At 54.2% G+C, this 10,816-nt stretch overlaps 1 protein-coding gene across 1 annotated transcript in view; it reads left to right on the top strand.

Annotated features, from left to right (window-relative positions):
* Positions 1–4,481: 4,481 nt before the first annotated feature.
* Positions 4,482–10,816, top strand: part of CTDSPL2 (CTD small phosphatase like 2) — a 29,855-nt gene continuing 23,520 nt past the window's right edge. The window contains exon 1 of the mRNA XM_038146830.1: positions 4,482–4,542. The gene's annotated coding sequence lies outside the window, so the exon portion shown is untranslated. The remainder of the gene's footprint in view (positions 4,543–10,816) is intronic.

The following is a 10,816-nucleotide window of genomic DNA, read 5'->3' as shown; positions in this document are numbered from 1 at the left end:
GTTCAATCCTGGGCTCCACAGCTCAGGAAGGACAAGGGGCTACTGGCGAGGGTCCAGGAGGCCACCACGATGATGAGGGCTCTGGAGCACCTCTCCAGGCAGGAGATGCAGAGCTGTGGGCTCACAGCTGCCCCTGCAGGCAGGCTGTGCAGCGCGCCCCGGGCTCTGAGCACCGAGGAGAGTGCCAAAGCAGCTCGGGTTTGTTTTGAAAATGCCGTTCCGACATCCCTGTGCGTTTGTGTGCAGCCGGCTCCCGTTGCCACGGCAATGGCAGCACAGACAACGCTGACAGATCCCGAGCAGCTGCTTCCCGCAGCACCCAGCGAGACCGGGAATCAAACTGGCTCTCATGTTCCGGGCCCCCAGCAGAAATCCAGCAAAGCCTCTTCCCACCACGGCCAGCCTGTATTGTAGCCAGCACGCCCAGGTAGCCCCAGCAGCACGCCCACTCCTGGGTCTGAGGCTCCAGTTCTAAATCCCTCGGGATCCACGTGGCAATGCATTTCAGACAAGGAGCAGGGAGCTGAGATTCGACTGCCAAGGCTGAGGGATGAGTTCAGGCAGCGTCAGAAATGCAGGCACCTCCACCCAACAGCCAGAGAAACAACTCGTTACTCCAGCCAGTCCTAGCTGCCCAGTTTTGGAGGTTTTCAGCAAGCAGACTCTGCCAAAGCTTTCCCGAAGTCACATGGATTCCACAACAACGAATCACTGGTGAACCCATTTTAATTTCAAAATGAGGAAAACCAAACTGATGGGCAGGATCTTGCCAAAAGGTCAAACCCGCTTCTGGATGAAACAAACGCCCGTATTCTTCAGCATTTTAATAGCCATGAAGAGCTGAAGATACTTTGAAGTGACAAGAAACAAACAGACACGAGACAATGGTTTGTGGCTTTTATTAAATGCTATCATTTTACATTTTTGTATATGCAAAATGTCATGGTTTGACGCTACCACCTCCCAAAAACTCATTTCCTCTCAAACCACGACACAAACCCAGCAACAGTGGGAAATCCAAAGCCTGCAGCACAGAAGAGCTGGTGAGTGAGTGTTCTGCAGTAGTACCTACAGAAAGTACAAAGTTTTCTTCTCTATAAATCTGTTTACTGCCCCTGTTTACGGTTTGCACACTGGACTGAACAATGCTCGTTCATGTGGTGGTTTTGGAGGTCCTGAGCTCTCAGCAGGACCCATTTCTCTGTACAATCTGAAAACTTTCTCCTTTATCCCCATTAAGGAGGATTTCCACATGCCATAAATCTGCCAGCTGCAATCCCTGCTCCAGGAGATACATGGAGCTTTCAGTAACCTGGCACCCAAGTAGGGAACTTCCAGCTGAAGTAACCTGGGATCCTTTCTTAAGGAGACTGACCAAAATACTTGATAGGATCAAATCTTGCTGCAGTGAACTAGAAAATGTGAGACCAGGCACTTTATAAGGAGGAACAGTGTCCTGCTGTTCCAGCTGGCTCCAGCACTGAGACCAGATTTCTGTAGTTTAAATAAAACCGGAAAACAAACCCACAAAACCAACCGGGGCCATCTCTCCCTATTTATGAGAGTGCAGTGGAATTCTCAAGCCAGCCAGAAACAGAGTAATGATATTTACGCCTGAACATTTTTATGCCAATATAGAAACCATAATACTCCAGTTCCTCAACCTATATGAAACCCTGTGTAGCCACACTGGGATTACTGGGATGGATAATCTACAGTTCAGCTTCCCAAAACCAGGTCTGACTGCTGGTGGCAGTGCATTTCCATCCCTGGAGGAATGTCTCATGCCACTCTCCAGGGCTGCACTGTGCCAGATCAAACACAAGGCTGTTTCCCGTGTGTTTCTGCGGGGACTGGGAGCAGATGAACCCCTGCTGCCGTCAGCTGGAGTGTCTGCAGTGAGAACAGCGAGTCTGGAGCTGCTCCTGGACAGCCAGATTGGCTCCCAGACGCCGGGGATGGAGCAGCAGCACAGCCTGGGAGCTGCTTCTCAACTCTGGTCACCTATCCAATGCAACTGATCCCCTTCAGAAAGGCAGCAGCAAACACTGGAAATGGGCAATAGTAACACTTAAACACAAAGACTCCTGAATTTGCTGAGAAGTGCCAGATGCTGAACTTAAACTGAAAGTGGAACTGGAATAAGCCCCACCCAGCCCTGAGCTGCAGATGCTGCAAAAACCTGCCCCACGTGAGCTCTGCACCATCAGGGAGCTCACTCTGGAGCACATCAGTTTATATGGAGTATAAACACAGAGCTAAGGGCTCTGCAAGGCTCAGGGGACAGAGCTGGGAGGAAATCCTCAACCCTGAGGAATGGCCTTCCAGGAGCAGTCGGGATCCCAGTGCAGGAATGGGCAGTGGTCTGACAAGTGCACCTTTCCCCTTTGTTGTCTCTGTGGAGTGAAGCAAACATGGCCCTCAACTGTCTCAGGAGCCCAGATCCTCTGGCCAGGGGAAGCCCACTGCTGCCAGCTCAGCCTTTGCTTGGCCCAAACACACATTCTGAGCTCTGTGTGCCAGCACGGGGCTTTCACACTGCCCACCCGGGGCTGAGGCTGTGCTGGGGACAGGGCTGTGCTCCGTGGGGAGCAGGGTACAGCAGGGGACCTCTGAGCTCCTCCCTGCACAGCAACACCAGCAGCAAGATGATTTTCCACATTCCCTTTCCTGCCAGACCAGCCCCTTCTCCCTAGTTCAGCACCAGGGAACTCGAGGAGAGCACAAGGCACTGTGAAAAACGAATTTTGATATCCTGTTACACAGAAGAGGGCAGTTCTCTTTGCCAGAAAGATCAGTTTGAACCCTGAATCACACGTTTAATCTCTTGTCAGAGTGTTTTTGGCCGTGCTGGTGCTCACACAAATACCTGCTTGCTGTGAATCTAGCTGGATCAGCTCCTCTGGCCGCTTGTTTCATTTTAATTACACGGCTTGAGAGCGTATTTCCACCCACCATTTCCCAAAACTCCCACTTTCTAAGTATCAGGTCCTTTTGGGGTAACAGTGTGAGACATCACACAGCTATCCTGCCATACAGGTTCCTCCTCAGGGACTGCCAAACCATCTTAATGAGGCTCTAACATGCCCAAACTAACCTTTTTCACAGCTGATCATTCACAAAATATTCACAAGAAATACCTGACTGCTCTAAAGGAATATGGTTCCCTGTTCTGAATGAGTTTCCACTGCCTTCTTACGACCTCTTTCCTACAGTTAAATTAGCTTTATAGTGTCTTCTGTTAAAGACAGACTAGTAGAGTCCTGTGACAGAATTCTAAAACAAATCTTGGCTTCACAGCAGCAGATGTACTTCTCTTTAACAAGCCAATAAATATTTTAGGTGACTAGAGAGCTGGGACTTCTATAATCTGATCCACGTTCAAAAGCTAAGCAGGGAGTCAACAGGTACCAGGAAACATAACACCCGTCTAAGTTTCTTCACTGCTAAATTAGAGGATGCCAGATACTGCTGTAAAAACCTTCCATTCTGGGCAGTACCTTGAGATGTTATCTGGTCATAACACAGGCATTCTGTTTACAAAGACTGGTAAGTAAAAGTGATCATCGAGAGAAAAATTAAGATATCCAAGTTCAGTAGTATTGAGATGAGAAATGTAACCTCACTACGTGCTCCTATACTGCAAGAGATGGCCAAGCCGCTTCGTTAAGCCCTTCAAACAGCAAAGCACGCAGCATCCTCAGCATTTCCCACACAAAGAGGCTGCCTAGAAAAAAAAAGAGAAAGCGGAAACAAAACTTCACAACACACTCCACAGGCGACTTAAAACAGCAACCGAAACCGCAAGCCAGCGCTGCCCTACGCTCCGGGAATGGGAGGAAGGGCGAGCCAGCAGGGCCGGGCCGGGAGCCGGGCAGCGTCCGGCGGTGCCCAGGGGAGCGCGGGGAGGGGGCGCCGGGCGCGGGGCTGCGCTGCCCGTCCGTCCGTCCGTCCGCGGCGAGTGCTGCCCGGCGCTGCCGCTGCTCCCGGGGAGCGCCGGAGGGGCCGGGAGGCGCGGGCAGGGCCGGGAGCCGCGGGCAGGGCAGGGCAGGGCCGGGCCTCGCTGCCGCTCGCGCCCCGCGGTCCCCTCAGAGCTCCCCTCTCCCTCCTCCGCTCACCTCCCGGCGCGGCGCCTCGGCCCGGCCCGGCCCGGCCCGGCCCGGCGACAACACACCGGAGCGGCCGCGCCTCCTCCGCCGAGGCATCGCGGGCGCTGAGCGCTGCTGCCGCCGCCGGTCCCGCCGCCGGTGCCGCTCGCTCCGGCGCCGCCGCCGCCGCGCCAGGCCCCGTTCCCTCCTTCCCGGCCTGCCCCGGCCCGGCCCCCTCCCCCGGCCGGGCGCGCCTGCGCGGCGGCCCCGCTGCCATCCGGGTCCCTCGGTGCGGTGCAGCGGGTCGGTAGGCGGGAAATGGCGACTGAGCGCTGAGCGCCGAGCGCCCGGAGCGCGGACCCGCCGCCGCCGCCCGCCCCCTCCGCCCGCCCGCTCGCCCGCCCGCCCAGCCGCGCGGCCCCGCGGCGCCGCTCCCCGGCCCCCGCTCCCGCAGGTGAGTGACGCGGCGGACCCGCGCGGGTCCCAGCCCGGGATCAGGTGGGGGCGCGGGGTGGCCGCTGCGAGTGACCGGCGGGATGTCCCCTCGGGGCCTGCCCGCGGCGAGCCCGCCGCCCTCCGACGCACCGCGTCCCCCCCGCTCGCCCCCCGCGGCCGCCGCGGAGCCCCGGGCGAGCCCCGGCCGCAGCCCTGGCGGGCCGGCCCTGCCGCGGGGAGCGGCGGAGCGGTGTCACCCCGCCTGACACCCCCCGCCCGCCCCTCCAGGCCCAGGCCTGCGGCGGGTCCCGCCCGCCCGGCCCGTCCCGCGCCCCGGGGCCGGGCCGGAGCCGCGGCGCTGCGGGCGCATCGCGGGCCGAGCCCGCGCGGGTCCCGCGCAGGACGCGCCTGTTGCTGGCGGTGTTGTCGCCGCCGGGGCGGCAGCGCCGGACGCGCCTGTCAGCGGCCCCGGGGGCAGCGGGACGGGCTCGGCGGGGGCGGCCGCGGGGCTCCGCGCTGCCCGGGCAGGGCTCCCGGCGGCGGCTCCGGGGATGTCAGCGCGGCGGGGCGCGGGGGACGCCAACTTTGTCGCCGTCAGCGGCGGGGGCGGCGGCCGCGCCGGCAGCGTGCGGGACCCCCGCCGTCCGGGGCCGTTATTGGCATTCCCGGTCCCTGCTGGGAACGCGGCGGAAGGAATTAGCGTGCTGCATACCACATTGATTATCTGCTCGCTCGGTGTTACTGGAGAGCACTGTACGAGCCTGTTGCTCAATTTTATGGTACTTAAGAGCGCTCGAGAGGACAGGTCGGGCTGTTTGTGTGAGGCTGTTTGGGTGAGCTCAAGCCCAGGTCTGTCAGGGCGCTTCGTTCCCTGTGGTGACAGTTGTGATGCTTTTTCTGGTCCCGAGCCTATTGTTTCTGGGAGGGATTTTCCATCGTCTTCCAGATGCTTATGGTGCGCTTTTAAAAGTAACTTCGAGTTTGTCGTTATTGTCTTTGCCTTTGTTGATATGTTTCCACTGTTAGAGTAGCCCGTGAAGAGGATCTCTGAGTATAACTATTACTCTGTTGCCTTGGGCGAGTGACAACCTCTTTTGCCGTTTCTCCATGAGTAAAGTGGGGATAATAATACCTTGGAGAGTTGTTACAAGAAGTAGTTAATGTTTGTAGAGAACTTAAAAGACCTAAGTGTTATTAATTAAGCCCCATGACACATTAAGGTAAGAGTTAGCGAGCCAGGTTTGCACATGGATGAACTGAGGCAGGAAGAGATTATGATTTAGCCAGAGTAACGTCCTGGATCTGTGACAATAGCAGAAAACAAGTTGTAACTACTTCATGCTGTAGGCACAAGGGAGCCGTTCTGGATAACAGATAGGATTCCAAGATTACTTGCCCCTCCCTCACCCCCCTCCCAATTTCAGGCTTTTCTACTTTAGGAGGTTCTGCCTGTGTGACTTCCAGTTGACTGGATAGCTCCAAGGACACTTATGGCTTGCCCACTTAAAAGTGTTTCAGCAGTTTTCATAACAAGATATATGTTCTAGGATGCAAGCCAAATCCCGACTTAAATTCCATGAAACATTCTCCTCTTTTCCCCTGAAAACATCGTGTGGAACTTAGTTTTGATCCCGTTCCAGTCAGTGCAGTGTGCACTAAAGCTGACATTCCTGTTCCATCAGAGTTCTTTATTAAAGAAAAATTCCCCTGTCAGTCTGCCCTGGAGATTGAATGGGACAGTTGGACGGTTCTTCTGGGGATGTAAACATTCCACGTGTGCTGGGGCCGTGCGTGCATTTCATAACTCAAAGGTGATTTTCCATCCCCAGCCTTGCACCCCTTCCAGGGTGGTGATTCCCCAGCACAAGGATGTGATGCTGGCAGAGGCTCCGTAGCATTGAGCAGTTAAAAAACAGAAAAAGTTGTCTGAATTCAAAAGGAAACTGAGTCTTCACCTTCCCGGGTTTTTCCATACTGCGTTGGCACTTCCTTGAGCTCTTGAGATGCCGTGAGGTTGACACCAATGGAAGTCGTGTTTGCAGGAGGCTTTGGGAATCACATATGCTCTTTTGACAGATTTCTGTGCGCATATTCCATTCCTGTGGAAGAAACTCTTCCACAGGTGTAAGGGGAAGAACAACTTGGGGCACTTGCACGTTTTTTGTAAAAACCATTCTGAAAGTCAGGCTGAACTATTTTGGCGAGAACTTGCAAGAAAAGCTTGAGCAGGGGCATTGCACAAGAGAAACTCCAGAGTTCCCTTCCTACCTCAGCCATTCTGGGAGTCTGTAAAAGCAGGATGCATGAAGTAGGGCTGGAATTGGACATAAATTTAAAATTCCTGTGCATTTCTAGACAGTTGTGTGCTCTGAGAGGAGCTTGAGACTTCCTGCCCTTTTGGGACAGTGCCTTGGGGTTCCAGAGCATCATTTCAGGATCACAGCTGGATAAGTAATCATACAACCCTAAAAGTGCCTTTTCCAGGTTATGGGTGTGCCGCTGTGTCCTGTCTAAGTTCTGCCCCGTCCGTGTGCTTTCAGCCTGGCCTCCTAGGGAAGCCACTTGTGATGTGTGATGTGTGCTGGGTTTTGGACTTTGGCGGTGCAGGAGCACTGAGATGATCCCGGATTTAAAGGCTGCCCCTCGCACACGCTCCCTCTGGGACTGCATCCCTATTCCCTAATTCCTCGGGAGTGTTCCTCTCCACAAGTGCCTTTCTCATTCATCACTCAGAGTAGATCAGGTGTGGTGGTTCCTACTCCTTGGAGCCCAGAAAGCAAAGGACCAGGTCGGAATGAAATCCCTTCGTCGGCTTGCCCCTGAATTGCTGTCATCATCTCTTGTACGTTTCAAAGAGGACATTGGGTTTTGTCTGTTGTATATTAAATGGTTCCTGGGGTGCTGCTCCCAGCTCTGGGGTTCCCAGCACAGGAGGGACAGGGAGTCCAGAGGAGACCACCGGGGTGATCAGGGGGATGGAGCAGCTCTGCTGTGCGGGAAGCCTGGCAGGGTTGGGATTGTTCAGCCTGGAGAGGAGAACCTTCAGGGTGATCGCATTGTGGCCTTCCAGGACCTGAAGGAGCCAACAAGAAAGATGGAGAGAGACCCTTTACAAGAGTCTGGAGGGACAGGACACAGGGAATGGCTTCCCACTGCCAGAGGCAGGGATGGATGGGATCTTGGGAAGGAATTCCTGGCTGTGAGGGGATGAGGCCCTGGCACAGGTGCCCAGAGCAGCTGGGGCTGCCCCTGGATCCCTGGCAGTGCCCAAGGCCAGGCTGGACACTGGGGCTGGGAGCAGCCTGGGGCAGTGGGAGGTGTCCCTCCCATGGCAGGGGGTGGAACAGAATCAGCTTTAAGGTCCCTCCCAGCCCAAACCATTCTACGATTCTGCGATTTGATGTTTGTACATCCCCAACAAAATCTGCAGAAAATGCAAATACGCACCACAAGTGCAGAGCTGATTAATCAAATCCATGATGGGTTGTGATTTTCAGGGGGCAGGCTGTTCAGATGGAATCGTGTCCGGGATCCTGGGAGGGAAGAGCAGGCTCTCAGCAGCTGGGTTGAGAGGAGCTCTCCCAGGCAGGATGTGGCAGTGCCAGCCCTAGCGAGGGCTCCATCCCGGGGGAGTTCCCTGGAGTGCCACGGAGCTGCAGGGAGGTGCAGCTCTTCGATGGCTTCAGAGAAACTCACATACACCCGCGTGCTTGAAAGCCTATCTAACATGTTGTTTACATGTTGAGGTGCCTAGATGGCCATTATTTAGTGTTTTAGAAAAATAAATATTTGACATTCACAGATGAAGACATTTTCAATAGCACTTGAAAAATTAAGTGGGAAATCATCCACATCTAAAGCAATCAGCTCAGAGGTTGGGTCGGAGCTTCCCAGTTGGCAGTCCTAACTTTTTCTAAATAAATTACTTCCCAATCAGATCAGTTTCAGTAATTACTTTGATTAAGGTGCTCTTAACTTCTTAAATGATAAGTTCTCTCATCATATCCTGTGATCCAAGGAAAACCCTTGTCAGGACAATCTGCTGTAAGCAAACAGGGAGTTGAGCACAGCCTGCAGTGCACTTCCACCTCTGCCAGCCCTGTGGATCCGTGTGGGATCTGAGCAGACGCAGCCTTTGCTGCCTCAGTTTCCCTGTCTGACGGGTCAGTGTTTTGGCAATGCCAGGATCTGTGGCCAAGCCCAGGGGAAGGAGTTGTGCAGCTGCTGGTGGGCAGGATTAGCTCAGCAGCACACTGGTCTCTGCTCTGTCGGGACATTCAAAATACAGCTCCCCACGGGGGAAGTTTTCAGAGTCCAGCCCCGTCAGTCAGATGTCTGTGCATCCTGCTAAAAATAACCCTGAAGGCAGCGTTTAGGAAGTGCCTGTGCTGCACTAGATCCAGCAAGGATCCACTGCCCACCGAGTGATGCTTCTGCTGGAGTTACATGGAAAAGAGATGATGGAAATAGAAGTTCTCCCTAGCAGTCCTAACCTGCCTGAATTCAGAATTTGTTTTTGGTGGGTGAGGAGTCCAGTTAGGATGCATGAAACACCTCTAGTTCTGTGCCCACAGTGTTCAGTGTAGCAGTATAATTTCAAGCATAATACTGTCATGAAGATAAGTTTAACTAAAAGGAGCTGTTAACTCCACAGCATCTGGAAAATAAGCTATGGATACTTACTTAAGTATGGATACTTACTTAAAGGAGCATAGTTACAAAAAACACCTCCTGCTAGTCATCTCCAGTATTCCAGGTGTAAGTAGGAGAAAAGAATCTAGGACTCTGAAGCGTTTGGATTACCTGTAAATTAATTACCTTATATGTATAAACAAGAGTGTCGTTAGCAGCAGAATAGGGCCAGGCAGCTGAGGCTGCAGGGCTCATTAGCATCCTCAAAGCCTCCCAGGGAAGGGAGGGATCCTGTCCTTATTTAGGCTGTGTTTGGGAATAGCTAATTTAAGTTAATAAAGTAGCAGGAACTCTGCTCAAATCAGAGCAGTCGTTCTGAGCAGTTTGGCCTGTGCTGCACCAATTCGGTCTAAATCATACCTCAGTTTACCCTAGGCCATCCTAACCCACGACTGCTTTGATTTACCCTGTACTTGAGGAGGTGCTAATTAGTGGAAGGGAGGTAATTCAATCTAAGGCTGAGGCTGTACCACAAGGGCTTCCCTGGCCCCGCAGCAGCAGCCTGCTGGGTGGGGAGCCCCACGCGGCTTCCTTGGCTGCCCGTGCCCTCCGGGAGCCTCTCAGCCTGGCTGCCTGGCTGGGGAGAAGCAGCATTCCCCCTTCCCTTCCCTCTTGGGGCGGCTGGGATTGCCTGGGCAGGCTGCTGGGTTTGCTGGGCCTGGGCAGAGCTCCGGGGGTGCTCGGTGTGCTGTGCTCAGCACGGAGGGGCTGCGGTGCTGGGGCAGAGCCCGACGCGGTGTGTGTGCTTCTTACCCTGTGCAGGGATTGCACTCAGCCTGCTCAGCTCCCTGCGGGCTTGCCCTTCTCTGGTTCACATCCAGGCGCTGCTGTGAGGAGCACGAGGGGGTCCCCTGGCTCCAGGTGACAGCTAGGACCTGTCCTTCACCTTGCTTCATCCTCCAGTTCCCCTTCCAGAGGGTGTAGCAGCACCTGAGCCGCCCCTCGTTCCTCCCCATCCCGGAGCTTCTCTCATTGCACCATCCCGGGGAGCTCTCTGCGGGGCAGGAGGCTTCTCTGCGTGTGGAGCAGTGCTCTGGGCTGCTGGGTGATGCCAGGGGCCCAGCTCCATCACCTGGCAGCAGAACCCTGCAGGTGAGGGCTGAGCTCCCGGTCCTGGCAGTGCGGGAAAACAGAGAAGGAAGGAAAAGAGAGGAAGAGACAGCTCCTTGTGAGCTCTGTGGGCAGCAGTTCTGGGTCGGGGCTTGCCAAAGCAAGGCACAGTGTGAACTGGAGGGTTCAGGTTTGTTTTCAGAGGGGGGAAACAGTGTGCAGAAAATAAAGGAAGTGTTTGATAAATAGCAGGAGTGTTTACAAGAGTGTCCAAGGTACTTGCGAGCACTGTGAATGTGGGGTTTAACCACAGCATATTTGATTGAGTTACCTGCCTCAGTTTGTCTGACACCTTGAGCTCGTGTCAAGACCGAGCAGTTGTAGTTAAATCAATTTAAATACAATTGGAAAAGCTTGCTTATTTTCCTTATCAGGCCAGAAATTATAAAGATTACAGGAGAAAATAAAGTTAGTGTAATCTTGATTCTTTTATGGTCCTAAAGATTTGGAAGAAACTTTTGAGGACTTCATTGTAGCTAAAATAATATTCC

This window comes from Motacilla alba, chromosome 10 (genome assembly GCF_015832195.1).
Source record: "Motacilla alba alba isolate MOTALB_02 chromosome 10, Motacilla_alba_V1.0_pri, whole genome shotgun sequence".
In the NCBI taxonomy this organism is placed as follows: domain Eukaryota; kingdom Metazoa; phylum Chordata; class Aves; order Passeriformes; family Motacillidae; genus Motacilla; species Motacilla alba.
The sequence above is the reverse complement of the archived record's forward strand: the minus strand, read 5'-3'. Positions and strand labels throughout refer to the sequence as shown.